Genomic DNA, 23,097 nt, shown 5'->3' with positions numbered 1-23,097 from the left:
TGTAACAATGGTTACACAATGACACAGCCACGTTGTGTAATGATGTAACAATGGTTGCACAATGACACAGCCACGTTGTGTAATGATGTAACAATGGATGCACAATGACACAGCCACTTTGTGTAATGATTTAACAATGGTTGCACAATGACACAGCCATGTGGTATAATGATTTAACAATGGTTGCACAATGACACAGCCACTTTGTGTAATGATGTAACAATGGTTGCACAATGACACAGCCACGTTGTGTAATGATGTAACAATGGTTGCACAATGACACAGCCACGTTGTATAATGATGTAACAATGGTTACACAATGACACAGCCACTTTGTGTAATGATGTAAAAATGGTTGCACAATGACACAGCCACGTTGTGTAATGATGTAACAATGGTTGCACAATGACACAGCCACGTTGTATAATGATGTAACAATGGTTACACAATGACACAGCCACTTTGTGTAATGATGTAACAATGGTTGCACAATGACACAGCCACGTTGTGTAATGATGTAACAATGGTTGCACAATGACACAGCCACGTTGTATAATGATGTAACAATGGTTACACAATGACACAGCCACGTTGTGTAATGATGTAACAATGGTTGCACAATGACACAGCCACGTTGTGTAATGATGTAACAATGGATGCACAATGACACAGCCACTTTGTGTAATGATTTAACAATGGTTGCACAATGACACAGCCATGTTGTATAATGATGTAACAATGGTTGCACAATGACACAGCCACGTTGTATAATGATGTAACAATGGTTGCACAATGAAACAGCCATGTTGTATAATGATGTAACAATGGTTGCACAATGAAACAGCCATGTTGTATAATCATGTAACAATGGTTGCACAATGACACAGCCACGTTTTATAATGATGTAACAACGGTTGCACAATGACACAGCCACTTTGTGTAATGACGTAACAATGGTTGCACAATGACACAGCCACGTTGTATAATGATGTAACAATGGTTGCACAATGACACAGCCACATTGTATAATGATGTAACAATGGTTGCACAATGACACAGCCACGTTGTGTAATGATGTAACAATGGTTGCACAATGACACAGCCACGTTGTATAATGATGTAACAATGGTTACACAATGACACAGCCACTTTGTGTAATGATGTAAAAATGGTTGCACAATGACACAGCCACGTTGTGTAATGATGTAACAATGGTTGCACAATGACACAGCCACGTTGTGTAATGATGTAACAATGGATGCACAATGACACAGCCACTTTGTGTAATGATTTAACAATGGTTGCACAATGACACAGCCATGTTGTATAATGATGTAACAATGGTTGCACAATGACACAGCCACGTTGTATAATGATGTAACAATGGTTGCACAATGAAACAGCCATGTTGTATAATGATGTAACAATGGTTGCACAATGACACAGCCACGTTGTATAATGATGTAACAATGGTTGCACAATGACACAGCCACTTTGTGTAATGATGAAACAATGGTTGCACAATGACACAGCCACTTTGTGTAATGATGTAACAATGGTTGCACAATGACACAGCCACGTTGTATAATGATGTAACAATGGTTGCACAATGACACAGCCACTTTGTGTAATGAAGTAACAATGGTTGCACAATGACACAGCCACGTTGTGTAATGATGTAACAATGGTTGCACAATGAAACAGCCATGTTGTATAATCATGTAACAATGGTTGCACAATGACACAGCCACGTTGTATAATGATGTAACAATGGTTGCACAATGACACAGCCACTTTGTGTAATGATGTAACAATGGTTGCACAATGACACAGCCACGTGGTATAATGATTTAACAATGGTTGCACAATGACACAGCCACTTTGTGTAATGATGTAACAATGGTTGCACAATGACACAGCCACTTTGTGTAATGATGTAACAATGGTTGCACAATGACACAGCCATTTTGTGTAATGATGTAACAATGGTTTCACAATGACACAGCCACGTTGTATAATGATGTAACAATGGTTGCACAATGACACAGCCACTTTGTGTAATGAAGTAACAATGGTTGCACAATGACACAGCCACGTTGTGTAATGATGTAACAATGGTTGCACAATGGCACAGCCACGTTGTGTAATGATGTAACAATGGTTGCACAATGACACAGACACTTTGTGTACTGATGTAACAATGGTTGCACAATGACACAGCCACTTTGTATAAAGATGTAACAATGGTTGCACAATGACACAGCCACTTTGTGTAATGATGTAACAATGGTTGCACAATGACACAGCCACGTTGTATAATGATGTAACAATGGTTGCACAATGACACAGCCACGTTGTATAATGTTGTAACAATGGTTGCACAATGACACAGCCACGTTGTATAATGATGTAACAATGGTTGCACAATGACACAGCCACGTTGTATAATGATGTAACAATGGTCCCTTGTGGCCTAGTGCACTTGCCCCTGTTAAAGCTCCAACAGACCCCTTTTCCACCCGAGTTTCCATTATTCTTTGTGTGCTGATTACCGTTGGCGCCCGCCCGAAAGGGCGCCGCCAAATTATGGCGGGAAGGCTCCGCCCCATTCCCGCCGAAAGAAGACGACTTCGTTGTGTTCGCCATAACCTGCTTCTGCCAGGAAATGGAGTCGAAACAATCCCACGTCAGGGATGAGTCGTGCTCCTTGGCCTTACGAAATTTGTTATCATAACCCATCCATCGATTTCCTTCATACGTTTCATAAAATTCCATTATACGTGTCTGGTAACAAGCTAATTCGGACAATACTTCAGGCCTACGTTCCCCCATGATTGCAGTAAACATTCCAAACGCTCTGGCCCAATTAGCAATTGTTTCATCCACCCTGAAACCCGCCATTCTGGCACGCCATACACTCGGATGTAACAACTCCTTCTGATTTCTAACGTGTTCTATCTCATAATGATCGGTCAACAGCGAAAACATGTTCACATATTTATCCACCCAAATCCTTTCTTTCACATCAATTGGGATGTGTTGGACCACCTTTTCCCTCCTTGAGGGTAACGATCCCTCCCCCGCCATTGGCAACGGCTGCTTACCCGAACTAGTTGCTGGATCTGTTGTTGTTGTCGTTCCAACGCTCGATGCCGGTTGACCCGATGGGTTCTGCGGGGAAACAAGAGGACAAGGTGCCTTTGCAGCATCTCTCGATTGCCGCAACTGCTTCATTATTAACCTGGCCTCCTCGGCCGTGTCTCCCGGTGCCACCGCACCCTCGTTGCTCTTGCCTAACCACGCTGCCAACTGGGCGGCCAGCTCGGGAGGCATATCCCCCTCGTTGACGGGTGTAACTACCACAGGGATCGGCTGTCCCGCATTCGGGATCGGAGCTGGGGCCTCCACAGGACTGACCGGGCTCGCCGGAGGTGACTTAGGAACAGGGGCCTCCCCCCCTGCCGCCCTAATCCTGGCCCTTTTACCTCTCCCGGCAGGGACTACTCCCGGCAATGCTGGCCCGATGACTTTCTTCGGTCTACCATTCATTGCCGCCATCTGCTTCTTCATGTTTGCCATATCCTTCACCAGCATGCGAAGCATTTGTTCGGTCCCAACCTTCTTTGCGATCCTCTTGCCAGGCATCGTTTACTCGAGGTCCTGGATCCAAAGCTTCGGAATCACTGAAAAGAGAAACACAAAAATTACAAGTTCTCAAAATTGGCTCCTTGTTCCGTCTCGGGCTCACGTGCAACGAGGAGGTGCAGCTTCCAAGCACAGGAACAAGAGGATGCTTCCTTAGATTGTTGCTCTTTTATTCTTCCTCGGGAGGGCGTGTACCCTCCTCCGATCCACCTACGGGGCGTGGCCAACGGTGTAGGTGTCTAGGACAACCCCTCTTCGGCGGGAAAAGGCGCGCCCCGGCTACGCCGCTTCGGGCATACCAGCCGAGACACACCTCCCGCCCAAAATGGTTTCCCGGGGGGGTCAGGGCACCCTACCATACGTTCGGGGGGACCGAGTGGTCGCCCCTTTCCATATGGCCGGGATACCCGTCACCCCCTCCCAACACAATCCCCAAGGATGGGAAGACGGACACAGTTCTTGACTTTTGGAAGGCGGGAGGGAGTTACCCTCCCGGCCGTATTTATTAAAATATGAAACAAAATCAAAACATTAAAATAACAGTTTCATATCATGTACAATTTCCTTCATACATTACGATGTTTATTGGCTAACCTTAACACAGCTCTAATACAAAGGTTCTCCTAGCCGATTCTAAACATCCTGCAAATGCATATACTCAAAATTAAATTGTACATCCTAACATTACGGGCCAACGGCAAGGTCGTAACCGGTGTCAGATCCCTAATACCAGAACTCCCCCCCTTACTTGTGAGGGGCGGGCGCACAGAGGACTGTACCTCTGTGCCAACTTCCAATTTCCCTTGTCTTAACGGGGGCCCGATATTTACTCGACGCCATCTTAGTGGTCGTCCGAGGACTCGTGTGAGGTGTCTAGAAGGTAGCGTAGACCCCCCTCCCACCCCACACTGCTTACCACATCCGCCACCGTGGATGTCCTGGCCCCGGGAAATTCCCAGGAGGGGCCCGTAGCCCCTCCTCCCCTGGGAGGGGCCTATGACCGCCTTCCCTTTCGGCGGCCCCATCCTTAGAGGGGTACCGCCTCCCCGTGTGAGGGGCCAATGGCCGCCTCCCCCCGGGCGCTCCCATCCATAATGGGTGGCGCCCCACCTCTAGGGATCTTCCAATTACTGCTCACCGATCATGACCTTACCGCCACAGGCCGGATAGTTGACCGGCTATCCGGACCCCCCACAAACTCCTACTAAAGGTCATGGCTACAGAAACTCTTTAACCACGCTATGAAGTCTCCTATGAGTAAGACATTCCCCTCCCGGGACAAATGGACCCCATCTTCAAGGTACATATGGTCCCCCCGAATACATCCATGTGGAATACAATGCAACTGGCCTGAACGAAACAACCTACTAAGTTTGTTATTAACCTTCTTTACCGATTGGTTCAAAGCCGACACAGAGAGAGCCCCTCGCCACACCTTCCTAGGAATCATGTGTGACCATGCAATCGTGCACCCCGGAACCCTTCTCGCCAACCAACTCACTGTGGATAAAATTACCTCGAGAAGTACTCGTCGACCAATGGTCACCAAATCATTGCCCCCAAGATGTACTATGATTACAGACGGCGGTGACCTCGTCCGCCCTAGCAGTCCCTCCATAAAAGTTTGAAACTGGTCAATACAGAGTCCGCCCCTTCCGTGGAAGGTCACCCTGCACCCGTATTCCCCAGCCACGTGAATCATGTCACCTGCTTTGAATACGTCCGCGGCTCGCCTCACGTATGAGTGGCCAACGACCCACACCACTCTTTCCACAGCCGGTGATCTTTGACCGCTGGTCCCCAGGTGTCGGGTCAACTGCACAGTCCGCCCCGCAAAGCCTGCTCGTGAAACTGTAAACCAAACAGAAAACAAGAAGCGTGAGTGCATGACATTAGCTTCACAACATGTGCAACCGCACATACCTTTTATAACAGTTCGAGGACCAACGACCCAACTGTTTCACTTTTTCAACACTCAGACCCCTGGCTGTAGCCTCTGTAGCAGCCCCTATCCGGAAGGAATGGGTCCCAAAATCGCTCGGGTTCAAGCCCGCTGCCGCGATTGCCATTGTTAACACCCGCTGGAACTGAAACCTAGTCAGTGGGGTGGCGACGGTGTGCCTCAGCAAGCTTCCCCCCCATGATGCCGCCCTCTGCGCTAAATACTCTTCCACGCATCTTACCGGGCACATGGGAGACCCTGGAATCTGCTGGACTACCACACAGTCCCCGATCGCTCCCTGATCGGTCTTGGACCTGGCTATTGAGACTACCATCGTCTCACCCTTAATTTGAACGTGTTCTCGACACAGACCTCCCCTCGTATCCTGCTTGTTCCTCGCTACCAGTTCGCTTACCCGCATAGCCCCATGGAATGCTAATGCAAAAGCGGCCCGGAACAGCACTGTCTCTGATTGAGATGAACATGTCGCAGGGAGTACGGACATTAACAGAGACAACCTTTCTAAACCTATCGGGTGCCTCTCATCCACTCTACGACCCTCAAGGCGTTGCCACCCACGCAGAGCCTTTCTTACGAGAAAGGACGATGTGGGGTCCTGGATGCCATGAGCCTGCGCCATGAAGGCAATGGCGGCCCTGTGCCTATTGGCTGTTGCCAGTGATCGGCCTGCCTGATGTAGGGATACCAGAAATTTCAGGACATACTCCTCCTGCCCCCAATGCTCCCCCCCAGCTGAACCCAAAAATTCCCAATAGGAACGGAACGCCCCTTCATATGCCTTCCTTGTCCTGGGTGCTAGACTCTCTCCCACGAGGTTTTGTAATCCGGGGCACCGAGAGACCAGAGAGCTTCGGGAAATGGTGCCGCCACCAAGTCCTCTGAGGGCAGAAGACCCCGGAAGGCCTGCATGTGGGAACAAGAGAGTGCATCGGCCGCCTGGTTTTGTACCCCAGGCACGTGTTTTGCCCTAAAGTGGACGTTTAGTCTCATACATAGTAGGACAATTTCTTTCAGCAACCTCAAAATCCATTTGCAACGTGCTGCCTGATTATTGATACATTCAACAACGGACATATTATCAGACCAGAAAACCACAGTGCGATCACGAAACCCTTCTGGCCATGTTTTCAAGGCCACCAGAATGGGAAACAATTCAAGAAACCCAATGTTACCTGTGAGCCCACTATCGTGCCACCACGCCGGCCATGTTCGTGCCGACCATTGATTACCAAAGATGGCGCCAAAGCCCACACTCCCTGCCGAGTCGGTCCACAACCCCAGCTCCTCGGAGGAAGCTGGCGGTTTGTTCCACACGACGCGACCGTTGAAATCCGCCAGAAATGCCAGCCATATGCACATATCCTGGCGAACCTCTGCTGACAGTCTTGTGCGGTGGTGCCCTTCCTTGAGGCCAACCATGGCTTGTGCGATAGAGCGGGAAAAGGGGCGAGCCATCGGTATCACTCTAAGGGCAAAATTGAGCTGACCCACAGCTTGTTGCAACTGATGGAGAGTTACTTTTTTCTCGCCAAGGCACTTTTCAAGCGAGGCCTTAAATTTGACTACCTTCTCCCTGGGCAAACGGAAGCACCCCTCTACAGAATCGAGATCAATTCCCAGAAACTCGAGTGAAGTAGATGGCCCTACTGTCTTCCCTGGTGCCAGTGGCACGCCAAATTGTTTCATGAGAGTACAGAATTCCCTCAAAGCCTGTGCACATTCCATGTCCCCAACTGCCCCCAGAAACAGAAAATCATCAAGATAATGCATAACCTGCGTAAAGCCCGTGGCTCTGGTGAACGCCCATTGCAAAAAAGTACTGAACCTCTCAAAATACGCACAAGAGATGGAGCAACCCATCGGCATACATTTATCCATGTAGTAGCGTCCTTGAAACATAAAACCTAAGAGACGCTGATCCTGAGGGTGTACCGGGAGCAACCGGAACGCTGACTCGATATCTGATTTAGCCATCAGCGCTCCGGGCCCCAGGCGATTCAACATGGCGATGGCCTCATCAAAGGATGCATACCGCACCGAACAAACTCCCGGGTCAATCGCATCGTTCACCGAAAGACCTCTAGGAGCGGACAAATGATGGATTAACCTGAACTCACCCGGGTCCCTCTTGGGGACTACTCCCAATGGTGAACAAACAAAGTCAACAACTGGCGGATTCCCATATGGACCCGCAACCCGACCACGGGACACCTCCTTTCCAATCTTTGCCTGTACCACCTCTGTATTTTGTTGAACCGATAGTTGGTTTTTACACTGTGCTTCCCCCCGAAAATCCCCCGCCGGGATGCGGAAACCATATGAGAAACCGTCTCGCAACACCCCGGCGGAGCCATGATCAGGGTATTCGTTCAGCCAAGGGATCATTGCCATGATATCAACGGGAGTAGGTAACGGGGCCCCTCGGTCGATGTTAGACCTGTTTGGCCCCTCCTCTACTTCCTGTATCACCATTCTTGGCTCTGCACGAACTCTCGGGGTGTGAGGCCTGTCCGCACCCTGCACACTCATGCCTGAACTTGCATGTCCCTTGTGGCCTAGTGCACTTGCCCCTGTTAAAGCTCCAACAGACCCCTTTTCCACCCGAGTTTCCATTATTCTTTGTGTGCTGATTACCGTTGGCGCCCGCCCGAAAGGGCGCCGCCAAATTATGGCGGGAAGGCTCCGCCCCATTCCCGCCGAAAGAAGACGACTTCGTTGTATTCGGCATAACCTGCTTCTGCCAGGAAATGGAGTCGAAACAATCCCACGTCAGGGATGAGTCGTGCTCCTTGGCCTTACGAAATTTGTTATCATAACCCATCCATTGATTTCCTTCATACGTTTCATAAAATTCCATTATACGTGTCTGGTAACAAGCTAATTCGGACAATACTTCAGGCCTACGTTCCCCCATGATTGCAGTAAACATTCCAAACGCTCTGGCCCAATTAGCAATTGTTTCATCCACCCTGAAACCCGCCATTCTGGCACGCCATACACTCGGATGTAACAACTCCTTCTGATTTCTAACGTGTTCTATCTCATAATGATCGGTCAACAGCGAAAACATGTTCACATATTTATCCGCCCAAATCCTTTCTTTCACATCAATTGGGATGTGTTGGACCACCTTTTCCCTCCTTGAGGGTAACGATCCCTCACCCGCCATTGGCAACGGCTGCTTACCCGAACTAGTTGCTGGATCTGTTGTTGTTGTCGTTCCAACGCTCGATGCCGGTTGTCCCGATGGGTTCTGCGGGGAAACAAGAGGACAAGGTGCCTTCGCAGCATCTCTCGATTGCCGCAACTGCTTCATTATTAACCTGGCCTCCTCGGCCGTGTCTCCCGGTGCCACCGCACCCTCGTTGCTCTTGCCTAACCACGCTGCCAACTGGGCGGCCAGCTCGGGAGGCATATCCCCCTCGTTGATGGGTGTAACTACCACAGGGATCGGCTGTCCCGCATTCGGGATCGGAGCTGGGGCCTCCACAGGACTGACCGGGCTCGCCGGAGGTGACTCGGGAACAGGGGCCTCCCCCCCTGCCACCCTATTCCTGGCCCTTTTACATCTCCCGGCAGGGACTACTCCCGGCAAGGCTGGCCCGATGACTTTCTTCGGTCTACCATTCATTGCCGCCATCTGCTTCTTCATGTTTGCCATATCCTTCACCAGCATGCGAAGCATTTGTTCGGTCCCAACCTTCTTTGCGATCCTCTTGCCAGGCATCGTTTACTCGAGGTCCTGGATCCAAAGCTTCGGAATCACTGAAAAGAGAAACACAAAAATTACAAGTTCTCAAAATTGGCTCCTTGTTCCGTCTCGGGCTCACGTGCAACGAGGAGGTGCAGCTTCCAAGCACAGGAACAAGAGGATGCTTCCTTAGATTGTTGCTCTTTTATTCTTCCTCGGGAGGGCGTGTACCTGTAAAGTGCATGTAAGTGCATTATTTGAATAAGTTACATGGCACGCTGCGGCGCGCTCGTGTATTCTCTTCTGTTTGTGTTACATTGCCTCGCTTGTGTTCCAACATGCTGCACGCACTTCTGAAGAGAATGTTTCTCTTCAAAAGTGCGTCCCTCGTGTCATGCTGGACACAGTTGAGTTTTAACTGTACCTGAGTCAGTTTCTCCACGGACTTGTTCCTGGCAAGCTGCGCTCCTGTGATCTGCTGTTCTTTTCTCAAATAAACTATTATTTAATAGTTTCAACTGCTTCATCTTCATTGCCATCATTCTTTACATATTGGCGACAAGGACTACTACGAACCCGGCAATTTCAACAGCATTTCACTATTTTTTGCGCATCCTTCTTAAAAATACCTTCATTAACATATGCGCTTCGCTTAAAACCTTCACTTTCCTTCCCGGAGACCGGAAACCTCGTCATCGCACTACGCTGCAGTGAGTTTCTACAAATTTAATCATTTTCGTCCACTCCTGACAGCCTACTGGTTGATTCCTCGAGCGCTTGCTAACGCGCATGACGTCATTTGCCTACGTCATCACGCTCACGCTCTGGGGGCCATTTTGTTTCACTTGTTTCCATAACAACATTCACCGAGTGATTTTCGAGTCTGGTTTCTTCACTTTTCAACAGCGAGCGCACCGAATTAAAAAGGTATTTATTTAAAAGAGACTTAAGAATTTAATACAGTTACTTCATTTACTTTATATACTGTACCAAGAATTTTTAAAAGACTTTTACAAAGCTTCCTATTTACATTATGGCCACTAATCAACAAATTGTATACTTGAATCATTTTCTACCTAATCCTGGTAAGCCCAAAGAGTCATGGAAGTTGTGGTTCATCAGTTTTGAAAATTACCTAGTGGCAATTGGTGCAGATGAATACTCTGCAAAAAGGAAGCTGGCTATTTTATATAGCCATTTGGGAACTGCTGGAAAAGAAATTTTCAACAACCTTCCATTGTCTGTACCTCCATCAGGAGATGGAGAAGGATGGAATGTTTTCACAGATGCAGTCTTAAGATTGAATAAAAAATTTATTGATCAGCCCAGTGTTATGATGGAACGTTTCAACTTCATGAAAAGGAAACAACATCAAGATGAGTCTGTAGAGGACTTCATCTCTGTTTTGAGAAATTTGGCTGCGGAATGCAATTTTGGAGCATATCTAGACACTGTTTTGAGAGACCAGTTTGTTTACAACTGCTATCATAAAAAGATTCAGGAGAGGATTTTGAGCTGTCGTGACCCCACATTAAATGAAGTGTTAGACATGGCCAAAAGCGTAGAAAGGTCGATTGTCTCCTCGAGATGCATCACCGATGGAAATCTTCTTCAACACGAAAAGGATGTACAAATTAATGCTGTTGTTCAAAAAAACTCATCATTTAAACCTTTTCAAAAGAAATTTAATTCTTATTGCTTTAGATGTGGATCAAAAAGTCACCTTAGTAACAGCCCCACATGTCCCGCGTTGGGTAAAAAGTGTACTTTTTGTAGCAAAATTGGTCACTTTAATATTGTTTGCAGAAACAGGAAAGCAATTAGAATCAATAACCTTTCTTCTGTTGAAGATCCTCATGTAAATGTTTCCAACGTTGACATGTCTTTCTTGCAATCTCCATTTGATGATCTTCACATTAACTCAATTCAAAATGTTGATTCTAACCTGTCTATCCCTGAAAGGAAAATTCTCTCCATTGATTTAGTTGAGCTTGATCTCGACACTACATGTGTCAAAGACCCCACTTGCTGTGTAATTGTTGTTGATGTAAAGTTAGATATGATGGCAGATTCGGGGGCACCTGTTACCATCATCTCTAATACTTTATTTGATGAAATCTGGAGTAAGAATGTAACTTTATCTCCGCTTGACATCATTCCCAAAGCCTATAATAGGAAAAGTATTGATATGCTAGGATATTTTATTACAAGAATTGAATGTTTGGGTAGATTTACTACAACGAAAGTATATATTGCTATTGATGGAAAACTTATTGTTGGATGGCAAGATTTGGCTAGAATGGGTTTGAAATTAGTCCCTGGTTCTGATACACCAGTTCAAATCAATGAGACCTCCATTTTTAATGTAGTTCATGAGGAAGACTTGGAGATTCAGAATTTAATATCTGAATTTCCGGAGGTTTTCAAAGATTCTGTGGGCTACATCAAAGATTTTGAGCATCTGATCAGATTGAAACCCAATGCCATTCCTGTCTGCCATAAACTGAGGAATGTTCCTTTGAATGTAAGAGATGAGCTTAAAAAAGTCCTAGACAACTTAGTTTCAGAAGGTATTATTGTCCCTACTAATTCTTCTTTATGGGTTAGTCCTATTGTTGTCGTTAAGAAAAAGGATTCATTGATTCGTTTGTGTGCAGATTTGCGCTCCCTTAATCAAAACATTATTGTGGATTGCCATCCCTTACCTAAAATTCAAGAATTGTTGACAGGCATTTCAGAATCCAAAATTTTCTCACTTTTGGACCTCAAGAGTGCGTACCATCAGATTCCTCTCTCGAGGTCCTCCTCTGAGTTAACAACTTTCATAACTCCTTTTGGGGCATTCAAATATCTCAGACTCCCTTTTGGCTTGGCTTCTGCCGCCAGTGTCTTCCAAAAATTCATGGACACAATTTTGCATGACATCCCAAATGTACAAGCCTATCAGGATGATGTTCTGATTCATTCGAAAAATAGATCAGAGCATTTTAAAGTGTTAAGGAAAGTTTTGTCTCGCTTTCAAGAAGTTGGCATAACTCTGGGTGTTAAGAAATGTATATTTATGGTAAAAGAACTGGACTATCTGGGTCATAGCATTTCTGCGCATGGTATCAAACCAAAGATTTGCTTAACCAAAGCTATTTCCAATGTTGCTGTCCCTAAAGATAAGGATGCCTTAAGGTCATTTCTTGGGCTTGCTGAGTACTATTCACGCTTCATCCAAAATTATTCTCAGTTTGTCCAACCTCTTCGCACCTTACTCAAGAAAGATAGTAAGTTCATTTGGTCTGAAGAAGCTAACAAGGCTTTTGACACTGTAAAAAAGGTTATTGTAGAAGCACCTGCCCTATCATCATTCAATCCAAGTTTAGAATGTACCATTGCTGTTGACGCTAGTCAGAAGGGTTTAGGTGCAGTGTTAACTCAAAGAGACTCTTGTAGGGAGAATACTATAGGTTTTGCGTCAAGAGCCTTAAATGTAGCTGAGTCTCATTATAGCACTATTGAAAGAGAAGCCCTTGCCTGTTCCTGGGCAATTGAGAAATTTAAAACATTTATCTGGGGATCACACTTTATTCTCCTCAGTGATCACAAGCCTTTACTTCATCTTCTCAATGGTAATGGAACAGGCAAGGCTTCTTCTAGATTAGTTCGCATTTTGTCTAAACTACATGAGTACAATTTCACCATTAGACATATTTCAGGTGGCAATAATTTGCGAGCTGATGCTCTTTCAAGACTTACTTTACTTGAAAATGATATTGAGGATGATTCCGTTGATGACGTTGAGTGTGTGGTAGCATCCATAGAAGAGTTGGTTCTTTCACCTTTTTGTATATCAGAGACTGAATGGAAGCATAGTTCAAGTTCAAAGAGGTTTATTGCATAATTAATTAAAATCATTACAATTTCCACATGTCAATATTATGATACAAAAATATATACTACTAGAAAAGATTGGACTCTTCCTTTGTTAAAATGGTATAACACTGTTAAAACGGGTTTGTTCTAGGGAAACTCCCACCGTCTTTTAGAGGTCAGAATGTTATTAAGTGTTTGTGCAAGGGTTACCAGTCATTGGGATCAAGGCAGAGATATTACACCGCTTATTTCACCGTGTCCTTGTTCCACAAGACTCAGGCATTTATTCACTTCTGCCAGGAATTTTGTTCCCCGGCATGCCAAAATAATTGAACTCCCTCCTAGCCAATAAGTTACCGCTTGCCTGCAGGTGCGGATTTTTAACTCGTTGCAGATCTGTTTTAGTAATCTTCGACGCTGTGCCAGGAGAGCCGGACAGACGCACAAGAAATGGGCTAATGATTCAGATTTATAGCCGCAAAGTCTACAACTCTCAGTCTGATGTTTACCTTTCCACGATGGTACTAAGTCTTTCGAAGTATAGTTGCTCAGAAGATTCAGTTCTTCTCAATGTTAAAAATCTAATTGTTTCTGGTTGGCCAAGAATTCGCTCTCTTCCTGCGCCCTTGAAAGTCTTTGCTCAAGTGTCTGGTGAACTTTCCATTGCGAATGATGTCATTTTTAGGGGTGACTTATGTGTCCCACCTTTAGGTATTAGGAAAAAACTTTTTGACTTTGCTCATCAAGGACATCTTGACGTTGGCAGCACCTCAAGGAAGTTGAAGGAACACTTTTGGTGGCCTGGTTTAGATGGGTATGTTTCTAACTGGATTGAGTCTTGTTCTACTTGTCTGGTTTCGGATAAGCACTGGAAGACACCCCTGTTACCTTTGCATACAGTTCCTTTTCCTGCTGAAGCTTGGCAAAAGCTGGCTATTGATTTCTCTGGTCCTTGGGAGGTGTGACCTTGTAATAAACGTTTTATTGTTTCACTGGTTGACTATCATTCGAAGTGGTGCGCATTTGAGTTCTCAGATTCTCCCACTTCTGTTGCTGCCATTGATTTCCTCGGTAAAATTTTTCTCTCTGAGGGTCCCCCTAGGGAATTGGTCAGTGACAATGGCTCTCATTTTTGCTCATCTTCTTTTGAGTCATTTCTTAAGTCATATGACATCAAACATCTTAAAGTAGCACTATACTCTCCTTCATCCAATGGACTAATTGAGAGGATGAATAGGTTTTTCAAGGAGGGAATTCAGACCGCTGTGTCTTCTAGTTTGGATGTAGAAAAATTCCTTAGGGGCAAATTATGGTCTTACTTAGTTACCCCTCATAGTACAACTGGTGTTTCCCCTTTCAGACTCCTAAGAAAAAGAAATCCAAATGGGAATATTTGCCCATCTTGGATAAAAGACTTGAAAGTTAAGGACAACGTTTGCTTAGCTTGCAACGACAAGGAGATTGTCAAAGTAAATGTTGCTTCTAAACAACTAATTCAACAGAAAAACTTTAATTCAAAATTGCTTTCTTCTATTCAACCTTTCAATGTAGGAGACTGGGTCATGGTTAAATTTAATAATAAGGTTAAAAAAGGTATATCTACCTTTTCTTTACCTACCCAGGTCCTCAAAGTTTCCAAAGGTTCTCTCTTCCTTGATGGAAGGGGGTGGTGGAGTAAGCGTGTCATTGTCAGACTTACTCCCGAACAGGCAAGGAAAATCGCCTCAAATAAATATGTAAGTGAATCTTCCTCATCTTCTTTTTTCCCTGTAGGTACCACTTCTGATGTACATTATGAACTTTCACCTGACACTTCTCCTTGTTCTCAAATTTCAACACCCAACTCAAATTTTGTTGAAAATTCTAATGTCAATGAATCAATGTGTAATGATACTGTTAACTCTCATGTTATTGCCTCAGGTCTCACAGGAATTGTTCCTTTCCTTCTCGAATTAAGGATTATTTTCTTTCTTAAGTTTTCACTTTTCTTTTATCTTTTTATTATGTAAATAGGGAGAAGATGTAAAGTGCATGTAAGTGTATTATTTGAATAAGTTACATGGCACGCTGCGGCGCGCTCGTGTATTCTCTTCTGTTTGTGTTACATTGCCTCGCTTGTGTTCCAACATGCTGCACGCACTTCTGAAGAGAATGTTTCTCTTCAAAAGTGCGTCCCTCGTGTCATGCTGGACACAGTTGAGTTTTAACTGTACCTGAGTCAGTTTCTCCACGGACTTGTTCCTGGCAAGCTGCACTCCTGTGATCTGCTGTTCTTTTCTCAAATAAACTATTATTTAATAGTTTCAACTGCTTCATCTTAATTGCCATCATTCTTTACAGTACCCTCCTCCGATCCGCCTACGGGGCGTGGCCAATGGTGTAGGTGTCTAGGACAACCCCTCTTGGGCGGGAAAAGGCGCGCCCCGGCTACGCCGCTTCGGGCATACCAGCCGAGACACGCCTCCCGCCCAAAATGGTTTCCCGGGGGGGTCAGGGCACCCTACCATACGTTCGGGGGGACCGAGTGGTCGCCCCTTTCCAGTTGTATAATGATGTAACAATGGTTGCACAATGACACAGCCACTTTGTGTAATGATGTAACAATGTTTGCACAATGACACAGCCACGTTGTGTAATGATGTAACAATGGTTGCCCAATGACACAGCCACGTTGTGTAATGATGTACCAATGGTTGCACAATGACACAGCCACGTTGTGTAATGATGTAACAATTTTTACACAATGACACAGCCACTTTGTTTAATGATGTAACAATGGTTGCACAATGACACAGCCACGTTGTATAATGATGTAAAAATGGTTGCACAATGACACAGCCACTTTGTGTAATGATGTAACAATGGTTGCACAATGACACAACCACGTTGTGTAATGATGTAACAATGGTTGCACATTGACACAGCCACGCTGTGTAATGATGTAACAATGGTAGCACAATGACACAGCCACATTGTGTGATGATGTAACAATGGTAGCACAATGACACAGCCACGTTGTGTAATGATGTAACAATGGTTGCACAATGACACAGCCACTTTGTGTAATGATGTAACAATGGTTGCACAATGCCACAGCCACGTTGTATAATGATGTAACAATGGTTGCACAATGACACAGCCACGTTGTATAATGATGTAACAATGGTTGCACAATGACACAGCCACATTGTGTAATGATGTAACAATGGTTGCATAATGACACAGCCACGTTGTATAATGATGTAACAATGGTTGCACAATGACACAGCCACTTTGTGTAATGATGTAACAATGGTTGCACAATGACACAGCCACGTTGTGTAATGATGTAACAATGGATGCACAATGACACAGCTACGTTGTGTAATGATGTAACAATGGTTGCACAATGACACAGCCACGTTGTGTACTGATGTAACAATGGTTGCACAATGACACAGCCACGTTGTATAATGATGTAACAGTGGTTGCACAATGACACAGCCACTTTGTGTAATAATGTAACAATGGTTGCACAATGACACAGCCACGTTGTGTAATGATGTAACAATGGTTGCACAATGACACAGCCACGTTGTGTAATGATGTAACAATTGTTGCACAATGACACAGCCACGTTGTATAATGATGTTACAATGGTTGCACAATGACACAGCCACGTTGTATAATGATGTAACAATGGTTGCACAATGACACAGCCACTTTGTGTAATGATGTAACAATGGTTGCACAATGACACAGCCACATTGTATAATGATGTAACAATGGTTGCACAATGACACAGCTACGTTGTATAATGATGTAACAATGGTTGCACAATGACATAGCCACGTTGTGTAATGATGTAACAATGGTTGCACAATGACACAGCCACGTTGTATAATGATGTAACAATGGTTACACAATGACACAGCCACTTTGTGTAATGATGTAACAATGGTTGCACACTGACACAGCCACGTTGTGTAATGATGTAACAATGGTTGCACAATGACACAGCCATGTTGTGTAATGATGTAACAATGGATGCACAATGACACAGCCACTTTGTGTAATGATTTAACAATGGTTGCACAATGACACAGCCATGTTGTATAATGATGTAACAATGGTTGCACAATGACATAGCCACGTTGCATAATGATGTAACAATGGTTGCACAATGAAACAGCCACGTTGTATAATGATGTAACAATGGTTGCACAATGACACAGCCACTTTGTGTAATGATGTAACAATGGTTGCACAATGACACAGCCACTTTGTGTAACGATGTAACAATGGTTGCACAATGACACAGCCACATTGTATAATGATGTAACAATGGTTGCACAATGACATAGCCACTTTGTGTAATGAAGTAACAATGGTTGCACAATGACACAGCCACGTTGTGTAATGATGTAACAATGGTTGCACAATGACACAGCCACGTTGTGTAATGATGTAACAATGGTTGCACAATGACACAGCCACTTTGTGTACTGATGTAACAATGGTTGCACAATGACACAGCCACGTTGTATAAAGATGTAACAATGGTTGCACAATGACACAGCCACTTTGTGTAATGATGTAACAATGGTTGCACAATGACACAGCCACGTTGTATAATGATGTAACAATGGTTGCACAATGACACAGCCACATCGTATAATGTTGTAACAATGGTTGCATAATGACACAGCCACGTTGTATAATGATGAAACAATGGTTGCACAATGACACAGCCACATTGTGTAATGATGTAACAATGGTTGCACAATGACACAGCCACGTTGTATAATGATGTAACAATGGTTGCACAATGACACAGCCACTTTATGTAATGATGTAACAATGGTTGCACAATGACACAGCCACGTTGTGTAATGATGTAACAATGGTTGCACAATGACACAGCCACGTTGTTTAATGATGTAACAATGGTTGCACGATGACACAGCTACGTTGTGTAATGATGTAACAATGGTTGCACAATGACACAGCCACGTTGTGTATGATGTAACAATGGTTGCACAATGAAAAGCCACGTTGTGTAATGATGTAACAATGGTTGCACAATGACACAGCCACATTGTGTAATGATGTAACAATGGTTGCACAATGACACAGCCACGTTGTGTAATGATGTAACAATGGTTGCACAATGACACAGCCACGTTGTATAATGATGTAACAATGGTTGCACAATGACACAGCCACATTGTATAATGATGTAACAATGGTTGCACAATGACACAGCCACGCTGTGTAATGATGTAACAATGGTTGCACAATGACACAGCCACGTTGTATAATGATGTAACAATGGTTGCACAATGACACAGCCACGTTGTATAATGATGTAACAATGGTTGCACAATGACACAGCCACGTTGTATAATGATGTAACAATGGTTGCACAATGACACAGCCACGCTGTGTAATGATGTAACAATGGTTACACAATGACACAGCCACTTTGTGTAATGATGTAACAATGGTTGCACAATGACACAGCCATGTTGTGTAATGATGTAACAATGGTTGCACAATGACACAGCCACGTTGTGTAATGATGTAACAATGGATGCACAATGACACAGCCACTTTGTGTAATGATTTAACAATGGTTGCACAATGACTCAGCCACGTTGTATAATGATGTAACAATGGTTGCACAATGACACAGCCACGTTGTATAATGATGTAACAATGGTTGCACAATGAAACAGCCACGTTGGGTAATGATGTAACAATGGTTGCACAATGACACAGCCACGTAGTATAATGATGTAACAATGGTTGCACAATGACACAGCCACTTTGTGTAATGATGTAACAATGATTGCACAATGACACAGCCACATTGTGTAATGATTTAACAATGGTTGCACAATGACACAGCCACTTTGTGTAATGATGTAACAATGGTTTCACAATGACACAGCCACTTTGTGTAATGATGTAACAATGGTTGCACAATGACACAGCCACGTTGTGTAATGATGTACCAATGGTTGCACAATGACACAGCCACGTTGTGTAATGATGTAACAATGGATGCACAATGACACAGCCACTTTGTGTAATGATGTAACAATGGTTGCACAATGACACAACGCTGTGCGATCATCCAGCTTAAGATTACAGCAGTTTCGCACAACATGTATGTTGTACTACACACCAGAAAGGATATCCAATTGGTCCCGCGATAACACACATGGGGATCGCACCAAATGCCCTAAATGCTCAGCCAACGCGGCAGATCTAGGACATATGTTGTTCTCTTGCCCAATTCTAAAAGACTTTTGGGGAGGCTTACTCAAAATCTTGGAAATTAAAAACATGGTTTTACCCACTCTTACTGTATTATCTGTACTGTTGGACATACACCCTGTTTCTCACCCCCAATCGTCTCTGATAACGATTCTTATGTCTTGTGCTAAACTCGTGGTGGCTAGAGCATGGATAAGTCCTAAACCTCTTGATATTTGGGAATGGTGGTTATTAGTTAATGAAATTTATTCTATGGAGCAAGGATTAGCCAAACTAAGAGGGGTTCGCTCATTACAAAAATTTCAGAAAATATGGGGAAACTTTATTGATGGTCCCGCGACCAACCAGGAATAGAAAGAAAATTTATTTTCTGTATCTATTTATTTAATTATTTTTTTCTCTGTCTTTTTTTGACTATCTCATGTATGTATGAAATTAATTATTCTGTTATTTTTTTGTTCTTTTCTCTGTATACCAAGTGGAAAAAATGAAATTAGCTCCTTTTGGGGAGCAGGTAACTTATATTTTGTAAGCAAGGATTTTGTATAATATGTACCATGATGTGCCTCCTCTAAAGTTTGTCAATAAAGAAAAATAATTAAAAAAAAAAAAAAATAAGGCACAGCCATGTTGTGTAATGATGTAACAATGGATGCACAATGACACAGCCACTTTGTGTAATGATTTAACAATGGTTGCACAATGACACAGCCATGTTGTATAATGATGTAACAATGGTTGCACAATGACATAGCCACGTTGCATAATGATGTAACAATGGTTGCACAATGAAACAGCCACGTTGTATAATGATGTAACAATGGTTGCACAATGACACAGCCACTTTGTGTAATGATGTAACAATGGTTGCACAATGACACAGCCACTTTGTGTAATGATGTAACAATGGTTGCACAATGACACAGCCACATTGTATAATGATGTAACAATGGTTGCACAATGACATAGCCACTTTGTGTAATGAAGTAACAATGGTTGCACAATGACACAGCCACGTTGTGTAATGATGTAACAATGGTTGCACAATGACACAGCCACGTTGTGTAATGATGTAACAATGGTTGCACAATGACACAGCGTCTTTGTGTACTGATGTAACAATGGTTGCACAATGACACAGCCACGTTGTATAAAGATGTAACAATGGTTGCACAATGACACAGCCACTTTGTGTAATGATGTAACAATGGTTGCACAATGACACAGCCACGTTGTATAATGATGAAACAATGGTTGCACAATGACACAGCCACATTGTGTAATTATGTAACAATGGTTGCACAATGACACAGCCACGTTGTATAATGATGTAACAATGGTTGCACAATGACACAGCCACTTTATGTAATGATGTAACAATGGTTGCACAATGACACAGCCACGTTGTGTAATGATGTAACAATGGTTGCACAATGACACAGCCACGTTGTGTAATGATGTAACAATGGTTGCACGATGACACAGCTACGTTGTGTAATGATGTAACAATGGTTGCACAATGACACAGCCACGTTGGGTATGATGTAACAATGGTTGCACAATGAAAAGCCACGTTGTGTAATGATGTAACAATGGTTGCACAATGACACAGCCACGTTGTGTAATGATGTAACAATGGTTGCACAATGACACAGCCACGTTGTATAATGATGTAACAATGGTTGCACAATGACACAGCCACGTTGTGTAATGATGTAACAATGGTTGCACAATGACACAGCCACGTTGTATAATGATGTAACAATGGTTGCACAATGACACAGCCACGCTGTGTAATGATGTAACAATGGTTGCACAATGACACAGCCACGTTGTATAATGATGTAACAATGGTTGCACAATGACACAGCCACGCTGTGTAATGATGTAACAATGGTTGCACAATGACACAGCCAAGTTGTATAATGATGTAACAATGGTTGCACAATGACACAGCCACGTTGTATAATGATGTAACAATGGTTGCACAATGACACAGCCACGTTGTATAATGATGTAACAATGGTTGCACAATGACACAGCCACGCTGTGTAATGATGTAACAATGGTTACACAATGACACAGCCACTTTGTGTAATGATGTAACAATGGTTGCACAATGACACAGCCATGTTGTGTAATGATGTAACAATGGTTGCACAATGACACAGCCACATTGTGTAATGATGTAACAATGGATGCACAATGACACAGCCACTTTGTGTAATGATTTAACAATGGTTGCACAATGACTCAGCCACGTTGTATAATGATGTAACAATGGTTGCACAATGACACAGCCACGTTGTATAATGATGTAACAATGGTTGCACAATGAAACAGCCACGTTGGGTAATGATGTAACAATGGTTGCACAATGACACAGCCACGTAGTATAATGATGTAACAATGGTTGCACAATGACACAGCCACTTTGTGTAATGATGTAACAATGATTGCACAATGACACAGCCACATTGTGTAATGATTTAACAATGGTTGCACAATGACACAGCCACTTTGTGTAATGATGTAACAATGGTTTCACAATGACACAGCCACTTTGTGTAATGATGTAACAATGGTTGCACAATGACACAGCCACGTTGTGTAATGATGTACCAATGGTTGCACAATGACACAGCCACGTTGTGTAATGATGTAACAATGGATGCACAATGACACAGCCACTTTGTGTAATGATGTAACAATGGTTGCACAATGACACAGCCACGTTGTATAATGATGTAACAATGGTTGCACAATGACACAGCCACGTTGTATAATGATAAAACAATGGTTGCACAATGACACAGCCACGTTGTGTAATGATGTAACAATGGTTGGACAATGACACAGCCACGTTGTATAATGATTTAACAATGGTTGCACAATGACACAGCCACTTTGTGTAATGATGTAACAATGGTTGCACAATGACACAGCCACTTTGTGTAATGATGTAACAATGGTTGCACAATGACAAAGCCACGTTGTATAATGATGTAACAATGGTTGCACAATGACAGTGCCACTTTGTGTAATGATGTAACAATGGTTGCACAATGACACAGCCACGTAGTATAATGATGTAACAATGGTTGCACAATGACACAGCCACGTTGTATAATGATGTAACAATGGTTACACAATGACACAGCCACATTTTATAATGATGTAACAATGGTTGCACAATGACACAGCCACGTTGTATAATGATGTAACAATGGTTGCACAATGACAAAGCCACTTTATGTAATGATGTAACAATGGTTGCACAATGACACAGCCACGTTGTGTAATGATGTAACAATGGTTGCACAATGACGCAGCCACGTTGTGTAATGATGTATCAATGGTTGCACAATGACACAGCCACGTTGTGTAATGATGTAACAATGGTTGCACAATGACACAGCCACAATGTATAATGATGTAACAATGGTTGCACAATGACACAGCCACTTTGTGTAATGATGTAACAATGTTTGCACAATGACACAGCCACGTTGTGTAATGATGTAACAATGGTTGCCCAATGACACAGCCATGTTGTGTAATGATGTAACAATGGTTGCACAATGACACAGCCACTTTGTGTAATGATGTAACAATGGTTGCACAATGACACAGCCATGTTGTGTAATGATGTAACAATGGTTGCACAATTACTCAG

Source organism: Lissotriton vulgaris, chromosome 9 (genome assembly GCF_964263255.1).
Source record: "Lissotriton vulgaris chromosome 9, aLisVul1.2, whole genome shotgun sequence".
Classification (NCBI taxonomy): domain Eukaryota; kingdom Metazoa; phylum Chordata; class Amphibia; order Caudata; family Salamandridae; genus Lissotriton; species Lissotriton vulgaris.
The sequence above is the reverse complement of the archived record's forward strand: the minus strand, read 5'-3'. Positions refer to the sequence as shown.